Source organism: Pelecanus crispus, chromosome 11 (assembly GCF_030463565.1).
Source record: "Pelecanus crispus isolate bPelCri1 chromosome 11, bPelCri1.pri, whole genome shotgun sequence".
In the NCBI taxonomy this organism is placed as follows: Eukaryota; Metazoa; Chordata; class Aves; order Pelecaniformes; family Pelecanidae; genus Pelecanus; species Pelecanus crispus.
In genome coordinates this window covers 27,082,568-27,108,003 of record NC_134653.1, presented here as the reverse complement: position 1 = coordinate 27,108,003, position 25,436 = coordinate 27,082,568, and the positions used below count along the sequence as shown (strand labels likewise).

Here is a 25,436-nt window from a genome sequence, read left to right as displayed (position 1 = left end):
TGCATGGGCAGACTCACTACAGTACTTTGATCCTTGAGGAGAATGGAACACAGTATGTAATACAAAGAGAATTTTTTAAAATCTGTGAACAACAAACAGTAAATGTATGTAACATTTTAAATCATGCTATTCGAATATTTGCTATTTAGAGACTTAGTGTGTTTTTCATTTTCCAACAACAAAAGTATTTTTAAAATATAAGTATATAAAAATAAACACTTCAATATGTCAAAATAACAGCATTGTCACTTCTAGCAGCCGAAGTCAAGAACGTTGTATTGACGTGTCTGCATGAAGTTTTTCTCAAAAAAAGTTACAAATCATAAGGCAGATGACCAGTGCATTCCAATGAAGACCCATCAAAATGTTTATTAGTCTTTATCTATAAAATGAGCATGGGTTTTGGCATGTTTATAAGTAAATCCTTTTTTGAAAGACATTCAAAAGAAGGATAATATACCAGTCCATTAAACCTATTCTCTCAGCTCTGCATGCAATGAATACCCTGAGACATTGTTACAATACAAGAAGTGTTTAAGTAAATATCTCTTTCAAGAAGATATTTTTTATAAGCCATACACATCTGGAACTGAGAAAAGCAAGACAGAACAAGGAAGATTAAGCCATTGACGCAAGATGATAGAACAATCAAGAAAGAGCAGTTGAGATGAGGGTTTTATAACACAGAGAGGGAACATTATAATACAGAGAAGAATTGTTGTTGTACAGTCAGTGCAGATAAGCTGTTTTGACAGGATCTTTCTGTGAAGTTTAATAATTAAAATTTTAAAAATAATACATATCCTTTCATATACAATTCCGTATTATAATGTTGCAATTCAGGCCTCAGCTCTAGGAAGTGGGGTCTGTAACAGAAATGTATGACATAAATACCAACACTGAATCAAGAGGATCACATCAATAGGAACATCAAGGATTTAGAGGAAGTATGTTTTATGCGTATAGGTCTGATGAACAAAGAGATAGAACAGCAGGACATGAAATGGCTGTTGGAGATAAGATACTCTGAGTAAGTATGTTAGGGGATTTAGACAGCAACAACTAGATTGTTCTTTCCGGAAGGTGCATTTGTAGGTGTCAGTCATATTACACAGCTGTTTGCAAAAGCTGACTTTTTTTTTTTTTAAAACTTTATCTTCTTTGTGTCACCAGAGATGCCACATACCCTAACGATATCTGTGTGGGGAAGATGACACAGTACCACTTTACCTCTTTATGTTAAGAACAGTGGAGGTATTTTATATCCAGGATTTATTACCTTGGAAGGCCCTTTGGTTTCCAGCTTGCATTTTTGGATAATCATATAATTTCCCTATTGTTCAGAGGAGGCTCATCTTTACAACAAGAGAAGAGTAGAATAAAAAAAAAAAAAAAGCGTTTGTCAAGCTGTTCCAAAATCACCAATCATTTCTTAATGAGCACACCCTAGAATCTTTTGTGAAACGTAAAATGAAAAGGCACCTTGTGAAAACCCTCAGTGGAGAAAGGATTATAATTTCTGTAAAATCTTCTGATTAAGTTGAACCTGCAGCTGACTGAAATGATACCATTTGTAAAATCCACATTCAGAATAGTTTTCAACTAAATCTCTGACTAATCACTCAGTTGCCTTCCAGTGGAAGGTAAAAAACCCCAAAAGCATGGGACAGAACTCTTTCAGCAAAAATACAACTGCATGAATGTTAAACTCAGACTCTCTATGAATCTTTCTGCCTTTGATGCAAAATTGAAAACTAATTTGTGACCTAACTTTAAGATAATAAATAATAATTACTAAAAATGGGAGAAAAGTGAAAGAAAAACAAGATTCTTTTAAACGTTTTATGCATGGGCAAAGAGTTCAGATACCAGGCAATAAACAGTGGAAAATTGTTAGCAATCTACCATATGTGTGACCTACAAGTTCAACACATAATCATCTTGATGAGCCAAAATCTTTATCTTGTATCACAACTTTTCTTTACTGGATAGCTTCACCTTACCTGACATTGCACTGCTGTGTAACTGATGTACTTTTGGTAGGAGCTATTAATGACCCATGTCAACTAAAAAAAAGTGACATAATGGTGATATTACAGATTAGGGATTAATTCAGTGTACTGCAGTCATGAAAATAATCATATTGATGAGCAAGATTGGCTTTTTCAATTTGATTGATAAACCATTTCATTTGTTACCTGTATGATGCCTCATGTCTCCTGAAATGTCTTTATCTTTGATACATTCTAAAATACCTTTTGACATACTAATGATTTTAATTTCTTTATGGTAAGGATTTGATACCATAATATAAACATGGAAGTGTTTCTGTTCACTTAGTCACTTGTTGAACAAGTGACAATGAACAGAGAATTGTAAGATGTATGTGAAATATATCTTGAACCACTATGCTGGATAAATGCATGATTACTAGTAAATGAAATTTAGAAAAAGTAGCACGTGATACTGGATTTTTACCACTAGCTAGATTAAAACATTCTCAAAGGATTTTCTTAAAGATAGGGTGAATTTTCCAGCAAAAATATTGTATAGAACTCTCTAATGAAGCTTTTACAGTGAGTTATTGTCCTTTCCTAATCTTTTTTAGAAGACTAAATTAATTCCTTTTTGCTATGAGCATTATTTTATCTCAAAATCAACCAAGACTGTTATAGGATCTAGAGTAGGAAAATCTCCCAAAATATTATTTTTCTAACATTATTTTACATTGTTTCTTCTGAATAGATGGGCAGCAGAACATATTGACAATTCACACTATTCTAACTGAAGGCATCATCCTATTTCACTTAATCAGCGAACAAGCAAAATGATATGCTATATTGGGCCTGTTCTAAATTTCTTCACAGGCTAATGCTTTTTCAAATGCACTTGAAAAGCATTAAATCATTTGAAAAGAGCTCAGTTACTATGAAAGTGTCTGTCATCCAAAAGAAAAGCAAAAAATACAGGAGAAATAGCAATTTAAATTGGCCACATACTTAGAAATTCCAGTTTGATTTAAAATCAAACTTTTTCAGGTTTTTGTGGGTTTTTTTTGCACATTTAAGTTTGCATACAACAAAATAACCACCACCACCCCCCCAATTTCTTTAAATAAAAATTTAAGTGGTTCCTGTCAGGCATACCTCATTAGAAGATGATGTTTTAGAAGATATTTGTGGTATCTGATATGATTTCTCTAACTGGAAGAGTGGAATATCAATTACAGATTTTTATAAGCTTTGCCTAATGGACTGTACAGAAATTGGTTGTAGAAGTTTATTGTGTACAAGAAAACTATTCATAAGGCCAGGAAGCTATAATCCATAATGAAAATGTGCAACGGAAAAGGATTTTGAGAAGAATATAGGAAGTGAAAAAGAGGGGACTGAGGAAATAATATGCAGATCATCAAGAGTAAAGAATTCTCTGCATAGAAATGATACATTGTAAGATTGTGAATTGATAGGCTTGTTTCAATGTACTTTTCTGTAAAGCTGTATTCTCTACATTCAAAGTGGAGCAATCTTGCATTTAGGTTACCTATTGTCTTTGTAAATATGTTTATAGCTGATGGCTCCAGTGTTTCCTCTGGAATTATGTGACAGTTCAATTTCTCCTTCAATTTATCTTACACCCTGCTTCAGCTTAAACCACTGTCCTGCAAATCTGCACACTCTTATATTGTACAAGAGCTTCCCTATCTATATCGTGCCTATACATTGAGCAATACAAGAAAATACATATAAAGCTGGTTCCCAAGTTGGGAAGTCAACTTTATGAATTGGAAAGCAAAGACACCAAGATGATATCATCCAGGATCTATTTACCAATGAAGGAAACAATTGAGAATGTGCAGGTGTAATAAGGAAAATGAGTACTAATAAAAATTAGCAATTTCCTTACAGCAAATAATGAATGCAAAGAACACAGAAGTACAGAAGTATTAATAAGGAAAGCAAAGTACAAAGAATTAAAATCTGAAGCCTCGCTTTGCTCATATTAAAATCAGTGGAAGTAATATTCTCATTCACATTGTTATTTGAAAAATTTTGTTATTAAAATGAAATCAGCATCTATGATACAATCTGCTGGAATTCTATAGAATTTCCCAGTACTTATTCTCCAGTAAAACAAAGACTTCAAATATTAAGCCACATATATAATGATATAATGATTTTCATCATCTAACTGTATATTGTGCAGGACTGTTTACTACACCATTCTTTGTTAATACTTTTTCTAATCTACTTGTGAGAAAAATTACAGCTGATTGTTCTAGCATCTCCCTTGGGAGTTTATGAAGTTCAGTATTTCTGACAATTTCTCGTATACTTCTATCAAGCACAAACTTTTCATGCTTTATCTTTGAACTGTTGTTCTCACATCTTCTAAGATAATGAATAGTTCACTGTGATAAACATTATAACACAAAAAAGAGCATCAAAAAGTAGCTGCTAATAAATACTGGAATGAGGGAGAAGGTAAGAATAGGAGTAAGAATTAAATCTAACTGTGCCCTACCATGTATCCCCAATCTCTTTCATCCCTGAAAAAATATAGCAGAAACTGACTGAGAATCTAATTTCTGCCACAAAACCCCTAAGATTCTAGTATTTAAAGTGATTGCATTTAGAGAAGAAATTATTCATATCCTACTGCCCTATGCTCTGACTTTTACAGAAGAAAATAAAAAGCAGCGGGTAACATTAATACTTACCATCTGGTAATAAAGCCCTGAGTAGCTCATAAAAGCTAGAATTCAGTCAAATGCAGATGCAGAGGTTTGTGATGTCTTCCCTGTAACTACAATGGTGTAACTTCCCTACTTTTCTTTCCCAAATGCAAGGATAACAAATCTTATGGTAAGGTTTAGTTACACAGGATGACTTTAGCTGCCCTAGCAGTTGATATATCAAAATGGGGAAGTCTGACTCATCTACCTTTTTATTTTCCTCTGCTTCTGGACGTGGATCCTACTGTTTGCCTTACACAGATCTGGAACTCACTGGACTCCTCCGTGAGTGATATATTCAGGATTCCAGCAGTAAATCAACCACACTGAAATATTGGATAATTTTCTGATAGGTTTGAGTTATATCTGTTTAGCATAGGGCCCAAAGAACAGTAGAGCTGGCACAAGTAATGAGGTAGAAGCATGCAGCAGAGGTAGCAGTGGTTGACTGAAGAGTTGAACAAGCAGGAGGGAGAGAATGAGACTTCCCTTTCTTCCTAAGTGGTGAGCTTACAGATAATCTCAGCAGGCTTATAAAATTTAATATATGCATTCAATATGCATTTCACCAAATGCATGTAATTCCGCTTTCCATATTCTATGCTGTTTCAAGGAGACAAAAAAAAAAAAAAAAAAAGAAAGAAAGAAAAAACCACACACAGAATCACTTTATCAAGATGGAAGGTCTTAAAATGGAATAATTTAGCAGGAATGTGTTACTTAATTTATAAAATAACAAGGCTATAATTTGAACTTTTATCTCTGTAAAAATAAATATTAAACAGAGTATCATGATCATCGGATCTTTTGGTCTAACTTCCATTTAGCACAACTATGGTCATTTCCATCTATTAGGTTTTCCCTGTCCTAAGCCTAGTCACTTGTAGTTGATGATGGCTAAGTAGCTGTTTGACTAAACTTTATCGTCCAGAAATCTGGTTCAGCCTCCTTCCTAAAAAAATAAAGTTTAAAAAACTAGAAAAAAAAAAAAAAGCCTGTTTCAAGTTGGTATTTATCTGACCTAGCTTGTAGCCGTTTGTTCTTATTTTGCCTTTCTCCATTAGATTATGTATTTCTTTAAATATTGAGCATTTTTTGCTCCTTCAGGTACTTATATACTAAGCAGGTACTTAGTAATCTTTTTAGCTAAACAAAACAAATTAACCTTTTGAAACCTTTTTAAATGCTGTAAGTCTCAGTCTGGATTTCTGGGTAGCAGTGACAGCCAGATGCTCTGCAGAACACTGCCTCCAGGACATTTTAGGCACAGTCACACTGCATTTAGTTTTGTCAGCCTTTGATTTTTTTTTTTTTTTTTAACATATCTTCAACCTCCTTTATTACCCTCTCACATTTCAATTCATTTTGATTGTTTTCCTTTTTCCATGTATGGGTTGTTGGGGTTTTATTTATTTATTTCTAATTACTGCTTTCATTTGATCTATGAAGAACAGCAAAGGCACAATGAAAGCTGCTATTAGAGCCATCCCTTTCTGTATCACTGCCAGGAGAATTCATACTATTCGACTACACCTAATACTAAAAGGCATTGTAAAAATTAGTCTACTCTGACAAGTCCAGTGACATCCCTAGCCAGTATTATCAGGGCGCTACTGCATAAACATTTACACCAATGGAATTCCAACTGATTTTGGCAAATATTAATGGAAATAAACTCTCATTGCTATGTCACAGTTGCAGTGAGAAAGCTCAGATTGCTAGAAACGCTGCTAGCTTTGGCAGGACACAGCTGAAGCAAAGCTAATTGTCGACTGATATGACACTCCACCATGCCATGTTGCCAGGGAAACAGCAGAAGAAGGGAACATAAGGTTGTTAAACTGGAGGGGTTCTTAAAAAAAAAAGCTCAGGGCCAGGCTGTCCTGAAGTAAATGCAGCATATGTATGACATACCATCATGTTATTCTATAAAATTAGTTTAGTCACAAGCTTTCTCCCTATAACTGATGGACTGAAGGATTCTTGTTTCTAAAGATGCTACTTCCATTACATGCATTTTATGCTAAATTGTGTAAAACTATTATCAATAATTTATTTCTACTGATGATAAATTTTTGGGGGTTGGTTCCTATTTATAAAATATGACCAGTCAGTAAGTAATGAGAAAAGTACACAAAGAATGACTGGACTGTGTATTTTGAAAGCAAGTTGTTTCAATCAGTTTAATAATGGAAAGAAAGGACAGTATCAAGACAAAATATCTAAAAAATAAGTGACAGGAGTTAGAGAACTGAATTAATTGGAGTAGAGGAGTTATTCATTGTCTGCTAATTTTGAAGTATAGTCAGGGGACGCTGTCATTGGTTGACAGGTTCAAAATTTAACTGAGCCTATTAATAGGTTTAAAAAATGCATTTTGATACTCAAAAATCTATCCCAAGAAGCAGACTTAAGTATTCAGTCTTGGCAGCACACATCAAAAATAAACAAAAAAAAATGCATGGCACATGCATATACTGTCTCATCCATTACTTTTCATAAGGGGGGGGCGGGGTGACAAAAAAACCCTAAACCCAAACCTCACCAGCTATCCAAGACAAAGATCCATCTAACATCCTAATATCTACAACAAAATCCCCTGTCTTACACTGGCTAATAATAGATAATTTGTGGAGGGGAAGGAAATTGAGATCTGGGGCAACACAAATACTTCCCTAGTATTTTACCCCTGCTTCTCAAGATCTGAACTCAGAACTTCCAAGTCAAAAGCACCATTTAATAGGTCTTGATATATTTTTCTTTTATACATTTTCTTATTCCTTCTAAACTTGTGCAGACTTTTGGCACCACGACATACTCAGGCAGCAAGCTCCATAATTGCACAATATGTTCTGTGGACCTGCACTGCCTTTACCTTTACCTTGTTCTAAACATCTTGGCTAATAATATAATTCAATATCCTTGATTCTTAAAAGAGGCAATAGATAATGATTAGAAATCAATTTTCTGTATGCCAGTTGTCACTTTATAAGCCCATCATATTGCCCTGTACATCTTTTGGTTGTTTTCCTAAGGGAAAATGTCCCCATCTATTATTTGTTATTGTTATTGAAAATATTTTGTACTGGTCATACTTGCTCTAATTCTAATAAATTTTCTTCAGAATGGGAGAACAAGAATTTAGACAGCATTCTGAAAGCAGACCTGCTTTGCATTTTATACTGTTTTCTGTTCTTCCTTCGTTCTTTCCTAATGTTGCTTTTTTGACCGCCATCAAACATCGAGTTGATATTTTCATAGACCAAGCTGTTACAACTCCAAAATCTCTTTCTGGTATGTGCACTGTATGATAGTGAGTCAACAAGATACTGAAATGTCTAACAGTATTTTTAAAGAAATTAAACTTCCTGGAAAAGCCTTGTCATACTGCCAAAAACATGGCAGTTACCTAAGTGTTCTCACTATTAGACACCATTATTTTTAGTTAAAAATCTGCTGGAATGGCAACACTGTAATGCAAGCATAAAATTATTTTTACTTGCACATGATTTTTCTTCCTAGTACCCAACTTCTGTTCAAAAGAACCTACTCTTGAAAAGCCTATGTAGAAATACCACATACATCAAACAAAAAAATTGATGATACTATAAGAAATGTAAGGAATTTTGAGTTTCCACACACAAAAGCACTACCCCCACAAACAAAAACACTAACACCACTCATCGTATTACTCTGGCTTAATTGCAGTACCGCCTGCAACGGGAATGCATATGCAAGTGGCTTATATGCATGTCAACAACTGCAAGGTGATGCAGGTCTTAATAAACACACCTTCTGAAAATTTATCCTGTGATATTCTGGGTTACTTGGCTTGCAGTACTCCTTGCTCTTACTTCCATTTAACTGTGAAAATGTTGCTCTTCTTACTGTGCATTGTTATATCAAAGCCTAACATATGCCTTTGAATTCATGACATTAAAGAAAAGCTTTTTTTAATTTCATGTGGCCCTAAGCTTAAGCAGTTTCTTAAATTTGAGATACGAGCTCATAATATTATCTCATTTTGGTTTGATGGTTTATTTGCTTGAGCAAGTTCTTCTCATTTTGTGGCATCATCTGAATATACAAAAATGTGATTACATTGAAATCTTTGCTAAACCACCTGTAATCTCTCTTGAAGAGTCAAAACTTTATATCGTTAATAATAAAGATCAGGTGATAGGAGGACTTGAAATTAGGAAATAAACCGATTTAGTTAACATTAGCCCTAGTCTCAAACAGGGGTCACTAACATGTTCCAAAAGTTGTCTATTTTACAAATAACTATTTGTTTTTACCTTAACTCTGGTTTGTGTAAGTGTAGTCTTACAGTTCCTAACAATACAGTAGCACATAATTTCTATAGATATTATAATACTTAAGATAGGGACAGCAGAACATTCTGCCAGTGCCCAGGATCCCCAGAACATTCCCCTGGGTGGCCAAGGAGTAGATTTATTCACTAGATAGAGGAGCTAGTAGAACAGGGTAGATAACATGGCAGAATTCTTTTCTGATGATCCAGCATGCTGAAGCTCACTCACTGGCAGCCAAATAATAGTGTCTGAATTCTGATGGAGTTTGTAACACCATCGCTCATACACTGAATTGTTATTGGGAATGACTTTCCAGGAAGTCTCTACATCCTGGCTCTACCCCGCCAGATATGATATTTGTTTTTGTACACTATGCTTTAACAGGAAATTTCCCTTTTTTCATGCTGAAAGACTAGGTCTCACCTTTGAATCAGGTGACCTGTGCATTCTTCTTTCAGCGTTCAGTGTGTTATGTGATTTTGGGCAAGTCATTTGAAAGTGTTACAGGTATTACATTTACCCATATGCCTCGTCTGCCAAATTCTTCAAGTTTCATGCTGTTTTTCCTCCCTTGTTATGTGGAGACCCTGCAAAAAGAATAAGCTCCTGGCTATGAAGATTATTCTGCCTATTGAAAATGGCTGAAAGAGCAGTAAAACAGCAGCAACAAATGCAAATTACTAAATACATGCAAGTGTATTGGCAGATTCTACACGGATCTGTTTAATGTCCAAGCTTATTTAATATCTTAGCTAATGACAGAAAGAGTAACTATACTCACAGATAACAGTACATTAAAACATACCATAAACACCAGCCAGGACAAAGACAACAATATAGCAGAACTAGAATTAATTACAGCTGTATGCCAAGTCACTGAGATGTTTTTATTCATGTAAATAATTCAATTCAGGGATTTTGCAGAATTGACAGAGATGGGATCCTCTTATGATCCTAACAAAGGAAACTTAAGCAAAATGAGGTTCAAGCGGGGATAAGAGTTCTGCATCCACAGAAGATTTTCAATGCAAAAAAGAACACAAAAAAGTTGTACTTGAAAAGGCTTTAATCTAGACTGAGTGCCACTTTAAACTACCCCATGAGAATATTACTAAGTATGGTTCAGTGATCAAATATTTGCATTTGCAAAATTTTATAGCTTAAAAAAAAAACCCCAAACCCAAAATCACCACCTTTCCAGCAAGTATAACAAATACATTTTCTTAACTTGTAAGGTTTCTGTCAGGGGACTAGAATGGCCTCCTTTTACTAATGCTGTCCAATTTGGCTAAACTATTCTAATAGTATAACCACCAAATGGTTTTGAAAGCAAATACAGAGAGAGCAACGAATGTGTTAACTGTATTTATGTTGTTAATTTTGAAGTGCTTGGTATAGAATCATAGAATCATTTAGGTTGGAAAAGACCCTTAAGATCATCAAGTCCAACCATTAACCTAGCACTGCCAAGTCCACCACTAAACCATGTCCCTAAGCACCACATCTACACGTCTTTTAAATACCTCCAGGGACAGGGACTCAACCACTTCCCTGGGCAGTCTATTCCAATATTTGACAACACTTTCAGTGAAGAAATTTTTCCTAATATCCAATCTAAACATCCCCTGGCACAACCTGAGGCCATTTCCTCTCATTCTATTGCTTGTTACTTGCGAGAAGAGACCAACACCCACCTCGCTACAACTTCCTTTCAGGTAGCAGTAGAGAGTGATAAGGTCTCCCCTGAACATTCTTTCTCCAGGTTCCCTCAACCACTCCTCGTCAGACTTGTGCTCCAGACCCTTCACCAGCTTCGTTGCCCTTCTCTGGACATGCTCCAGCACCTCAATGTATTTCTTGTACTGAGGGGCCCAAAACCAAACACAGTATTTGAGGTGTGGCCTCACCAGTGCTGAGTGCAGGGCACGATCACTTCCCTAGTCCTGCTGGCCACTCTATTTGTGATACAAGCCAGGATGCTGTTGGCCTTCTTGGTCACCTGGGCACACTGCCAACTCATGTTCAGCTGGCTGTCGATCAATACCCCCAGGTCCTTTTCCGCCAGGCAGCTTTCCAGCGATCCAGCCTGTCCAGATCCCTCTGCAGGGCCTTCCTGCTCTCGAGCAGATTGACACTCCCACCCAATTTGGTGTCATCTGCAAACTTACTGAGGGCACACTCAATCCCCTCATCCAGATCATTGATAAAGTTATTAAACAAGACTGGCCGCAAAAGTGAGCCCTGAAGAACATCACTTGTGACTGGTAGCCAACTGGATTTAACTCCATTCACCACAACTCTTTGGGCCCAGCCGTCCAGCCAGTTTTTTACCCAGTGTAGAGTATGCCCATCCAAGCCATAAGCAGCCAGTTTCTCCAGGAGAATGCTGTGGGATCAAAGGCTGTACTAAAATCCATGTAGACAACATCCACAGCCTTTCCCTCATCCACTAAGCGGGTCACCAGGTCACAGAAGGAGATCAGGTTGGTCAGGCAGGACCAGCCTTTCATAAAACTATGCTGACTGGGCCTGATCACCTGGTTGTCCTGTGTGTTCCACGCAATAGCACTCAAGATTACCTGCTCCATAACCGTGCCCAGCACCGAGGTCAGGCTGACAGGCCTGTAGTTGCCCAGATCCTCCTTCCAGCCCTTCTTGTAGATGGGCGTCACATTTGCTGACCTCCAGTCAACTGAGACCTCCCCAGTTAGCCAGGACTGTTGATAAATGATGGAAAGTGGCTTGGTGAGCACTTAGCCAGCTCCCTCAGTACCCTTGGGGGGATCCCATCTGGCCCCATAGACTTGTTTGTGTCTAAGTGGCGCAGCAGGTTGCTAACCATTTCCCATTGGATTATGGGGGCTTCATTCTGCTCCCCAACCCTGTCTTCCAGCTCAGGGGGCTGGGTACTCCAAGAACAACCGGTCTTACTATTAAAGACTGAGGCAAAGAAGGCATTAAGTACCTCAGCTTTTTCCTCATCCTTTGTCACTATGTTTCCCCCTCCATCCACTAAAGAATAGAGATTCTCCTTAGCCGTCCTTTTGTTGCTAATGTTATTTATAGAAGCATTTTTTATTGTCTTTTACAGCAGTAGCCAGATTAAGGTCTAGTTGAGCTTTGGCCCTTCTAATTTTCTCCCTGCATAACCTCATGACATCCTTGTAGTCCTCTTGAGTTGCCTGCCCCTTCTTCCAAAGGTCATAAACCCTCCTTTTTTTCCTGAGTTCCAGCCAGGTTATTAGTATAAATATCCTAAAGGATATTAGTGTAAAAGGTAGTAGACAGAGTTAATAGTAAATTTTAAAAAAAGAGAACAAGATCAAGAGGAGTAAAGGCCCCAAAATAGTCCTGTAGCACTCCACAGAACAAAAATGCTCAGTGATTAGTCCATGAACAATGTTGACCTGACAAGATAATTTACTTGACCTGCAACCCCTCAGCCCCAAGTCCTTCTGGAGGTGGCAGCAGCCAACTACCATGAACTCTCTTCTATCCTCTAGTCTCACCTCATCTGTCCAGACATGGCACTGTACACAAAGAGAATGGCTATGCTGCAGATGTCCAGTAAAGCCAGTCAACTCTGGGAAGCCTTACTACAAATACACAGTAAAGGCCTTCAGCTCATGTCCAGAATTGTCATCTGTAAGAAGAGAGAAAGGACACTGACTGGCTGCTGCCACACCAAAAAAAAAAAAAGATTCTGGCATGGCCAGAATGCACTATACATGCAATAGATCCATTATAAAATAGTAGAAGATGGCAGTATTGCTTGAGATGTAGCTATAAGCTGCACTGAGAGCCATGAAAGAAAGGAGAATGAATAAACTGCAAGGAAGTCTCTTTGCTTAAGCAAGTGAGAAGCTTCTGTGCTACTGAAAAAAATAAACAGCTTTAAGACAAGACAGAATATGTTAACCTTTTGTTCAAGATGACAGCAGAGATAAGATTCTTAAATACCACACTGGAAGACATTAGGCAATAGTGAGAAAGTCAAAAGTATTTAAGTAGTGATTAAAATATTTATTTAAAAGATTTTCAAGAACATAAATACCTATTTTATAGAAGAGACATGATAAAAAAAGATTGAAAATATGTATTATTTTTGTAAGGATATAATTCTCTTATTAATCCTACCACAAGAATAAATTTTTAGAAAAATTCTATTTGTTAAGTAGAGTTGATCAACTCAAGTATCAACAAATAATCTTTTGACAAGTTTTGACCTAGTGTTAAGGTTAGGGTACTTATAAAGCCTCATCTGATTATGTTCTTCTAAAAACAGAGATTACTCATTAGTAATATTTAGATCTCTTCCAATTATTTTTCTATCATAAATCATATTTCTATTGTTCTGCTGCCCATAAAATGAAATCAAGTTAGTTATTTCTTAAAAGTTTTAAAGAAATCTCTACCTCAAATTCCAAAAGCATACATACCAGAGTCATGGCAGATAACCGACATTCATGCTTCCATATTAGCAAGATCCAGAAGAACTATAAAAAGCGGAGAAATGGATGCAGAAAACCAAACCATTCCTTATGCAAGGCACCGTCTCAAAGACAGTAGTGATGCATAAGATAAGCTTATCCAAGGACTTAGTCTTTCAGCATGAAAAAAGGGAAATTTCCTGTTAAAGCATAGTGTACAAAAACAAATATCATTAAAAATACTACTGAAAAAATCAGTAGTAGGTCGACTGAACAGCACCTTTTTAATATTATTTAGGAATATGTCAAAAAGTGTAAGTTGCTGAGCATCTAACTGCTCCTCTGCTATCTCCTTACACGGAAGGACTTGTTCATCAGATCCTACTCCTTCCACCTTTTATCAGTTGTTTGTTCAGGACAAGCTTTCCCTGTTGTGGCAGGGGAGAGCCACAGCAGCCTAGTTTCTCTCAGAAAGAGTCTTTGTTAAAATCCTTTTGCCAAAGTCAAATGGTTTCAGCATCTAGATTCATCTCCCTGCATACTTCCTCATTCCTTAAAAAAAAAAAAAAGAAACCAAACCAAAAAACCAAAACCAAACAAACAAAAAAAATGCACAAAACCCAAAAACCCACACCAAAACCAACAACGAACCAACACACACACACACAGAGTTATCAACTTCAGAAGGCATAACTTACCTTTGTAAGAACCATATTTATTCCTGGTATGTATTTTTTCATGTATCTGCATATTTTAGTCTAAGTTACTTGTTTCTCCCAGTTTTTTGACGTGTGTATGCATCAGACTAACAACAAAAGCTATTCTTGAAAACTATTTTGAACATGATTACAAGTAATGTGATGTTAGTGGTAATACCTTCAAGACGATTAAGTATTTGCTATTCACCTTGTAATGCTTTTCAAAAACGTGTAGTTGGTATTTTTAGATTTCACGCGTGATTTTGCCTGCTGTACTATTTAACTGTTTTGGTTTTTCTTTGTTACTAATCCCATCAGACCTTGTAGGGCTTTTGGTATTGAAGACCACTTCCTATTTTCTCATTTCATGCCACACAGTTTTCTTTGCTACAGCTTGTCGAAAGTGTTACGAGTTCTTCTATTACCAAGTTCCAAACTAGATAGTTTTAGTAAGTGAACATTATAGGAGAGATTTGCACACTAGCCAGCAAGAACAATGAGTGCTATGGGATTTCAGGAGTAAAATTTCAGATCAACCTTTTGTTTTCTTGCTTTCTAAACAGTAAGGTAGTAACTCCACCAAATACCAGCAACCAGAAAAATCTGCCTCCATTTCAGGACACAATGTCTTTCTACATTCACAGATAGAAGAGCTATGTCTGATGTCTCCGTTCTTCTAAGCTAGGAAACCTTTTAAATTCACATATTAGGAATAAGGCATGTGAATAAATTCCCATTAGTTATGTTTTTTATGTTATCAAAGCCAGCTGTCTTCTGAGTCAGTGAGGATTTTGGATAAACTGAAAAATACATACTGAATACATACTGAAGAAGTGTTCTAACATCATGGAGGGTTTTTCAATTGCCATCCCAACAGTTTAGAAAGCTCAGGTGTATGCCAAATTACACTTGTATTACTAAGGGGGGGAAAAATTATAGAAGAATATATTCACCTAAAATATAGATTTGTAATAAACATAGAATTGTTTAGTTTGGAAAAGACCTTTAAGATCATCAAGTCCAACCATTAACCTCACACTACCAAGTCCACCACTAAACCAGTTATGGGTAGAGTAATAATTAATTTAATGTTTCCTGGCTGGGTGGCTGGATTATTTTTTAATTAAAGTAAAACTAGAATAGAATCATTAAGGTTGGAAAGGACCTCTAAGATCATCAGTCCAACTGTCAACCCAAAAGTGCAGGACCTGGCACTTAGCCTTGTTGAACCTCATACAATTGGTGTTGGCCCATCGATCCAGCCTGTCCAGATCCCTCTGCAGGGCCATCCTACCCTTGAGCAGATCGACACTCGCACCCAATTTGGTGTCATCTGCAAACTTACTGAAGGCACACTCAATCCCCTCATCCAGATTGTTGATAAAGATATTAAACAAAACAGAGCCCTGAGGAACACCTCTTGTGACCGGTCACCAACTGGATTTAACTCTATTCACCACAACTCTCTGGGTTTGGCCATCCAGACAGTTTTTTACCCAGCAGAGGGTACGCCCGTCCAAGCCATAAGCTTCCAGCTTCCCTAGGAGAATGCTGTGGGAGACGGTGTCAAAGGCTTTACTAAAAAGTCCAGGTAGATGACATCCAAAGACTTTCCCTCATCCACTAGGCAGGCCACCAGGTCACAGAAGGAGATCAGGTTGGTCAAGCAGGACCTGCCTTTCATGAACCTATGCTGGCTGGGCCTGATCCCCTGGCTGACCTGCACATGCCTGTTGAGCGCACTCAAGATGAACCGCTCCATAATCTTCCCTGGCACTGAGGTCAGGCTGACAGGCCTCTAGTTGCCCAGATCCTCCTTCCAGCCCTCCTTGGTGTGACACTGGCAAGCCTCCAGTCATCTGGGACCTCCCCTGTTAACCAGGACTGCTGATAGATGATGAAGAGTGTCTTGGCAAACTCCTCCACCAGCTCCCTCAGTACTCTCACGTGGATCCCATCTGGCCCTAATGGAACAAAGTCCTGAAAAATCCACCACCACCAAAACTCACACTGAAGCTCACACAATTAACACTAAGGATCTTCCTTCTTTGTTCCAGCATCTCTGCTAGTTTTTAAGGCTAGCTGGACTCCACTACTCTCTCCAAGTGTTAGCATACCACAGAGATTTCTTACAGCTTCTATCTGCTTTTTTGTTCAGCACAGTTACAGAAATAACCCAAAGTAGCTGCTTTTCCAGACGAAGATGGAATTTTTCCTTTTTCTTTTCTTTTTTTTTTTAAGTAGACAACACAGAGTATTATGAGAGATGATATCAACACTTCTCTACTCAGTTGATGGATTCTAGAAGTGTTCTGAACATAACCTTCATTAGTCTATTCCTGGCATTGGGCTTCAGAGGGATCTTGGCTCCTTACAATAGAGACAAGTGAACTTCCAAACTACTTGTATATCACTAATGTTTCTCATAGTATGTCTTTTAAGAGTTATATTTAGTTTATTGTCAAGTTTGCATAAGAAGCCCACGTATTTTTATCAAACAGAAGTAAAAACTGATTGGATACTGCAGTTGCCTGAACTATGCCACTCTATTTCATATGCATTAAGTTTCAGATAATCTAATTAATTTCCTCAAATTTTTGCTTTAATTCAGGAAGTATAACCTTACGTTTTTCTCAGTAGAAATATTTCTGAGCATTCAAGCTTGAAATGTATGTCCACATATTTTTGCATAGCAGGAAATCTCAGAAAATACATGTATTTTTACTTGGTAAAATTCTTATACCTAACACTGATTACAAACCATTTCTTGAAAATTACCTAATAGTATTTTTAAAAAGATAATTTTGATAATAAAATGCTCTTTTAATGCATGTTTTGGTCATTGTTTTCTCTACGCACAGAAAATATTTTTTGCATGTTTGTATGATGTTAATAACTGGAAAAGCTAATGCACCCAGTAAATTATTCACATTGTTCAGTAATGGTCTCAGTGACGGTCTCATTAAGGTCCAGCGTTCCTAAAAAGTTATTTTCAACTTTGTATTGAATGACGTACGATGGATAGTTGTTCCTCTGAAGTTTAAACCTCTAAATGTCTAAGAAGCCTATTTTCTAAAAGGCTAGGCCATGCTTGTCATGTCTGCTTCACAGCCCTAAAAATTTGTGGCATTCCTTACTGTTCAAGAGGTTCTACAAGGACAAATTAAACAGCAAGTGATTTTCAATAAAGTCATCTAGATGAGTTTCACATAAAGATGGCAGTTTGCTGTAGGAGAACCTTGTATTGCTCTGTTGTATTCCCCTTCTATCTCCTGTATTTGCCTTGCTAGAGCACTGCTTATAATTTCACTTCTATCTTTTCCATGACAATGTATTTGGGGAGGGGATCGTGACTCCAATGCAGCTGAGAAAAGCTGATAAATTCAGTTCCTTTCCTTCACAAATTGATTCTTTATCAAATAGATGCTCTCCAGTTTATACGATCAACTTCTCTGCCCATGGGAGAAGTTGAAACCAATATGGACAGGAGGTGCTTTCTGCACATATTGACTAAGTTAACTAGACAATGTCAGTGACTTTGCTACAGACTTATTACAATTCTCCAAGTGATTGGCAGGTGTCTTGTGTCCATATATACTACTCTAGTGGCTAGTTTAACCCTGTAATTAGAAAGCAAGTTTTACCTACACACTAGATTGATAGGCATTACTGGAATTAGGTTGTGGGGGGAGGGAGGTGTTCCTTGTTTTATAGTTTGTGGAATGGTAGTAGTACTGAATAACTGATATTTTTACTTAAGTTCTGTTTATCTATCTGTCAGGATCCATCCATGTCTCTCTACCTAAATATTATTCTGAGCCTGAAGCTTATAGGATGTTTAGGAGTATTCTGCCATCCTGCTGTCTTAGTATTTTATTTACCTCTGTACTGTCATGCTCTGAATTAATTTAAAAATTACAGTAAAATACCTTACCTAGTTTAGGAGTTTTGAAAACAGCCAATCACAGAGACCAAAAAAATATAGTTATATCACCTTTCAGGCATTTGTCATAGGAGGGGTTTGAGCAGTTACATAGATACACAGGGAAATTTAGTCATCTAATTCAAAAACAAGGCTGACAACCAACATTAGTTACCAAAGTAGCTGAATACTACTTAGTAGGTCCATTGCAGGAATGCTGCAGTAATACAGCATTACTTTCATGCCATATTTTTGCAAAATAGGTAAAAGTCTTCCTGATGTTGTCTCTCTGAATTTCCTTGAATTAAGCCCACTGCTTTACAGTGATAAAAATACTTATTTATCATCAGGTTTAAATACAGCTTTGTCTTAGGAATTAGTCTATTGACATTAAATAGATAAGCCTCACAGAAAGCTTCTCAGGCTTTTACAATCTCATACTGGCATCTTCATCCAATCAAACCATGCCATTAGAATGAGTATATTTTTTATATTCCACAGTGTAATGCATTGTCACATTTGTGAATTTTTTTTTTGCAATTAAAGGAAGTAATTTAGTATATAGCCAGAATAGTTTACATATAAAGTTACTGTTAGTATCAGAAGTTACATGGAACATAAAGTTCAGGGTATGTCAACAAGATCAAAATATAGAAAATTGCTGTCCCATGTGTTCTATGTCTGGATATCCATATCAGAAGAAAACAATTACAGTTAACAATGTAACCGAAAATAAAACTTCAGACTTGAAATAATGTATAGTAAAAAGAATTGCAAATTGGCAGTTGACTGATCATTTGCTTTTAAGTATATTCATTATTTTACTGATATTTACATATTTTAGAAGATACATGTTTGGATACAAGTCTTCAGGCTGGAATCTTGATATATCACTATATAAAATTATACTTTGGTAAGGGAATCTTGAAATGGAAAAGCTTCATTAAAAAAAAAAAAAAAGAGCACACCTGAATGGTTTAGGTCAATCTTTTTCTCAGATTCCCAAGAGACTTAGTTTGTCAGAAAGATGTTTGCTGATCTGTTTTTTTACCACTGATAATAACAGGTGCTAAAAAGGCTATGTATAACATTTATCACAATTTCCCCTCTGTCCTGATTGTTGTTATTAGTATTGTAGGCAAATAGCTGCATGCCAGAAAAGAGTTTTAATACACTGTACTCTCAACATGCTGAAGTGTCAGGAAAGGCAAATAAGCTCCTTAAGTATTTGGTTTCAGGAAAAAAAAAAAAAAAAGAAGAAAAGAAGGAAAAAAGTTTAAAATTTTGTTTACTTGATAAAAAAATTCCTGGCAGAAACAAGATTTCTGTTCTAAATTCATACAATTAGCATATGACAGAGGGCTTTCCAGGTAAATTATTATTAGATAATTGATAGGTTCCATTATGACCCAAACAATTTGTTTTGCATGAGGCCTGCTGCAGTCTGAACTGTTTGCTGCAGTATTTTGTCTTTTTCATCTGCATCTTCCTTTTAACAAGATGCTATACTAAAAAAGAAAGCCTCAAAAAAGCCTAACATTTCGTTTTTCTATTCACTTGCAATGGCTGTAAGAAAGAGAATAAAAATCATCTAAACCTAAGTTCCCTGCAAGTAGTTTTCCTTCAACATTTATATTTATCAAGTGATTGAACTAGTGTCATTTTTAGAAAAAGCAGATGTGTACAACCCTTACTTGGCATCTCCTGCACCATGTGAATCTGTTGCAACTACTGACCTCAGGAATTCTCAATCATACATCCATGTTTAATTCATTTTGTTATTTACTTTATTATTGTATCTTTGAAGAATCTTTCTAATGGTCTAGAACCCTGTTGCAGCTATATGCTGTAGAAGAAAATTGAAAACTATCCATCAGGATGTATAGCAGGTATGAAACACAAAACTGAGTGCATACAGATGGGGAGAGTTGCAAAGAAACTGCAAGACTCCTTTTCAGGGTGAGAGGCAAGAGAGAGTACAGATTATTTAACATTCTCTAGCACACATTAATTTAGGAAGAAATTTAAATAAAGATGAGTCACTTAGATATCAACAGGAAGCTCATCCTAAGTGTGGGATACAACATGTAAGAAGGAAAAAAAAAAATGATCACTTGATAAGTTAACATTATCAAAGGCCAGGGTGACATCTTAATATGTATCTTTTAAGATACAATGGGTCAGTCAGCTGCTAAGGACCATGAAAACTAAGGCAAGTAATTTATTTGATATAATAGAGAAGAAATCATCATGGGGATATAAAAACTTAATGCAACCTTCTCAGAGTGCTGGTCAGGAATAATAATCTTAGAATAAATCAACAGCATTCCAAAGGTATTGTAGAAACCAAGTTTGCAACCATGTCAGAACAAGAGGCAGCTGTTACCTATTGAATCATACTAACTACGTGCATGGAAAGATATTTATTACATGTTAGGCAAGAAAAAAGTGTAAGACATTGTGGAAATGAAAACAGACACAGATCACATTTGTAGATAACCCTAGATAAGCAGGAAAAATATTCTTAGAGTGCCAGAGGAAAGCGCAACAAGGTGCAGGGTAAAAAAAAAAAGTGAAGAATTACAGTTTTCACTATCTTGCTCTTTAGTAAGCAGCTAAATATCACATATGTTGACCAGACAAGTCAAAATATTGGTTTGGCCAGATCTACAAATTGTTAACTCAGGTGATTTTGTCTCTGCAAGTGATGTTACCCAGAATAAAGCGTAGCAGGAGAAAGACAAAAGCCCCAGAAAAATTCTGTCTCCCCCTTCTCTCATTTGTTTCTAGGTGGAATAAAGTTTAAGTTATTTTGTCTCTTAAAATTACACACAAAGGAAAAATTGTCCAGGCAAATGATAGTTTGGGCATTATTTTTGTTCTCCTTTCTGCACTTTGGTGTCACTACAGTACTCTCACCCTGAGACTTCATGAGTTAGCGATATTCAGGACCTACCAGTATGCAGAACGAGCTCATTTTTCCCTCAATTTTTACCATGTTTGTCACTCATTATTTTAACGCATCTTCAATAAAGACAGAGCTCATGCATAGCATTTATCCACTTCCATCAACAGGAAGCACAGAAGTTACATGTTCATTTGCTCAACTTTCACAGCTTATAAATCAGCCAGACTCTTACACGCTCTGTCAAGCAGTAAGTTATGTTTGGCAGTAGACTAGTTTTATTTAGTAGTTCTATTCACCATTGATACTACACCAGGAAGCATTTTAGACTCAGCAACACTATTATTCGCAGGGCTTTTTTCATGAGTGGCAGTCTCAGTGTTGCAGTTCAAGTGATCTACCCATGTAGGTACTTCTCATAGTTCGCCTAGCAGAGCTGTTTAACACTGGGTTGTTATATTCAGCACAGCTGGAACATGCCATCTCTACACAGTAAAATTATGGATGTGTGTTTGGATAAAGCATAACAGCCAAAGAAAATGGGCCAAAGGTAAACTTTTCTTTATGATTATACAGCCAGGTTCCCTCTGAAACGCTATTAGTGTCCCTCTCCTTTTTGCCACATAAGTAGGGGTTCCAGGAAGATGACTGTTCTCACATTTAATCTGTGTTCTGATTTCTCCACAGGCCATAAAAATATGTCTGCAGAATTTAATTTTATAGATGGGCAAATACTTGGATAGTGCTTGCATACACATGGAAACTGAGAGACGGTAAAAGCCTGAATTTCAATGTTGAGTACACTCTATAAGTAGTAGCACCAAGGAACGTCAAGGTTGTAGCAAAGGGATACAAAGAGATCATAGATTAGCCCTCCAGGCTGTCAAAACCCTGTAAAAGAGGGCTTCAATGTCACTCTGAAATAACCCAGACACTTACTTCATTTGATTCCAGACACTGGACTCAAAATCAACATCCATAAGGATTTTTAAGAGTATATTCTTTTTTTTTCCCCCTTTGGGCTAGTTCTTTTTGATTTTTAAATCTGAAGAGCAAGGCAGGAAAAGTCTCAAAAATTGCAAGAAAACAACTAACTCCTAGTCAGTGTCTAAATATATCTAAGATATGCTTTTCCTAATGTCTCCTAAAATGAAGAGAAAGAATTAGGGGCAATGCTTCTCTCGTGTCAAGAGGAGGTTACTAAACAAAAATCAGATATAGAGATCTGTTACAATAGGAAGGCGCTAATGCCAAGACAAGAATCTCCAGACAATAAAGCATAAGTCCATGTGTAGGACAGTAAACGGTGAATCAGTTAGTGTAGTACAGAGAAGGAAATGGAAGTGCAGTGGATAAGCTGTAAAATCACTACAGAAGGTAAGAACAGGGAAATATTATATATGTGATAAGCTATACCAACAAAAAAGGGCCAATTCAAACAGTGCTGACAAGGATTATTAGAAATATCATACCTTTGCAAAAATCATTTGAGAGAGAACTCCATGCTTATAGAATAGCCTCAGGTATATGGAGACCATGGTGGAGGCACGACACAAAGATCTAGACAAACCCAACAAAGCTCCTAAAAATTAGGTAACAATGTTTGGGGTTTTTTTTCCCTTAAAATAAATTTCTCTGGTCTGATATTTCTCATGATGTAGTATAATTGCTTCTCAAACTTGTCCCTTAGCTGCCTTCTAATAAGAAAAATCTTTCTGAAACATTTAGTACTCATAATGTGTATTTCATTTGCAGTAAAACTGAAGTATTTCTGTAAAGTTTTAACAAAATTCAGCTTAGGTGAACATTCTTGACCATAAGTCTTTTTTCCCCTTGAAGAATCATAGAAAGTGCACGCAAAAGGGATTCAACCATATAAGGCAAGCTTGTAAAACAAAGGGAATATTTTTGGAAACTATTTTGTAGTCTCGGTTCAAACCTAAGTATAATTGCTTCTCAAACTTATCACTTAGCTCCCTTCTAATAAGAAAAAATCTTCATAAAGAAACTGTATTAGCAACCAAAAATAGTGACAAAGGAATGAGAAGTACAAATGAGTTGAAATAATTTCACATTACTGTACCAATAATGATAAGAGATTGTATAAAGTGATACGTAAAGAACCCCTTTCCTACATGCATGGAATGTGAAGGGAATAGTTTCACCCATTTTCTTCGGCGATGATCTAGTCTTATGCTGGTTTGGAGGGAAGGAGTTGGTTGCAGAACCCAGAATTTGAACAGACAAGACTTTACTGAGACATACGGCAGTAAAAACAAACAAGCAAACAAAAAGCTAAGGGTGAGATTTCTGAGACGTATTGCTCTACAGGTTTTGTCTGATACTTATTTCTTTTTGGTTTCTGCACTTTTCATGTGGCTTTGAAGGAAATATTAGCATCTTCCACCAACTCTACCTCAGTGACTCCTGTCAACTTCTGATACAAACTCTGGAAAATATGTCAGAAGTATCACCTATGGAATTCCTTTCTTTAACCACTTCCATCTCATGGAGTTTCTCCACCTCAATTGCTCTAAGTTGCTATCACCAGAACTGTGGAACCCCCTAGGTCACTTGACAACATTTTAATTTGTTCTGTGATTCCATGATAAGTGATATTGTATAAACAGCAGACTAGATAGAAGGCACTGAAGTTGTTTCAGGTACTGATATAGTTCACCTTGCCTCAGGGATCTGGTGAATGCTATGTGTTATATAAAATATGCATAAATTTTGGGAGGCTTTCACATTTAGCCATTAAAGCCATTGCAGTTATTGCAGTCATTATCAGAACCATGATCATGTAGTTGGCATCTTCAAAGAGCACAGGAACTCTCAATAAACAATTTTAAATGAAAGAATCAGGTATGCAACTGTGTTGACATTACACAAGTCCAGTACAAAATAAACAACAGTGAAGGTGGCCACAGTTGGCCCCTTCTCCAGGACAGGGGACTTTTCAGCGTAGAGAAAATTCACAACAGAGAGATCTGCACCGCAACAGACATCTTATGTAGAGCTTTAGTACTCCCTTCCACTGAGTCTATTTGTGGAAGAAATTCCCCTTTCTCCCAACCTGTTCCCCCACTTTATCATTTTAGAGAAGTCTACATAAGTTGGTAATAAGTTGTGAGAGTTTCAAGGGTTCTTTTAAATTATTATTTTAGGGCAAAAAGGGAAAAGGAAATAGACGGCTGCATATAAAGTGATGTCACACCCATACAAGCACTAGCAGTCATAGAGGTGATACAGCTCTTACACATATGTGTACAGTATACTACATTTGACTTAAGATACTCTGTAAAGAAACTTTAATATAGATGTGTGTACTACACATAAAGGGGGGAGGGAGAATGTCTGATAAGGAACAACAGTTAAGACTGATTAGTAAGCCTCTTCCATAGCGGACTGCCAAAACCAGATCATTAGACCTGGCTGAAAGACCCCTTCTGTAAACTTATTGAGATCCAGTTAGATTTGAAACACCATATAAAAATTTCTTGGAACAATTTCCTCCCCAACAACATTTATGTAATGCACTTGCTGTAAAAGAACAAGGATTCTGTGTTCTGCAGTACTCCAGGAACTGATACTGGTGAACAAGCTTTCTAAAATGGAAAAAAACTGAAGATGCGTAAGGGACTACAAGAGAAGTAGAAGCATTTTAAGGTTAACTTTCTGATTTTACAGTATAGATTTTAATTCTTCCTGAAAGGCAACTGTTTTCAAACATAAATACAGCATTTTTAGGAACCACTAGATGGTAGAATCATTATGTGCTCCTACCCACAAACTTCCATCTCTTAAGCATCATGTTTTACAAGGCTGTCAAAAAGTGAGTTCAAGTAAAACCCTATAAAGGTTAACTCAGGCAAGCTGAATGTGATAGCAAACTCATAGTTCAATATGCATAAGTGTTCACATATTTTCCCATAGTTACTCTATTTGTGTGCTGTGAAAACCAAAGCTAATAGCATTAAAGGGAATTAAACAGAAGAGTTATACATTGAACAAGGCAAATCAGCCATATAAACAAGAACAGTCAAAGAAAATGTTAAATGTTCCATACTAATTAAAAACTGTGTCTGATTTTTTTTTTTAAATTAATTTCATCCCAGATTCCAATTGAAAATCCTGGAAAAAATGGGGAGAAAACTGTTACTTATTACTATTTTAGCTTAAAAATTTCCCAGGACTTGCAAAACATGGTGTCCAAAATAACTATCCCTGTACACCAGGATATCACTACTGTCTATGTTTTTAAGTGGTGTTAGGAGTAACACTTAACCAGGTAAACATTTAGCAAAAAGGTACCAAAAAAAAAAAAAATCTGCTGTCATGTGAAGAGCACCTCCATTTCCCAAAAATAACACTAAATAAAGCTGTCCAGCAGGGAAAACTGTCCAAATAAAGGCATCATAGTTTCTGGC

The 25,436-nt window shown here is 36.5% G+C and overlaps 2 protein-coding genes across 2 annotated transcripts in view; one reads left to right on the top strand and one right to left on the bottom strand.

Moving 5' to 3' along the window:
• Positions 1-25,436, top strand: part of RSPH14 (radial spoke head 14 homolog) — a 109,654-nt gene that overhangs the window by 36,182 nt on the left and 48,036 nt on the right. The gene's annotated exons all lie outside the window — the stretch shown is intronic.
• GNAZ (G protein subunit alpha z) overlaps positions 1-25,436 on the bottom strand; it is a 50,265-nt gene that overhangs the window by 23,939 nt on the left and 890 nt on the right. The gene's annotated exons all lie outside the window — the stretch shown is intronic.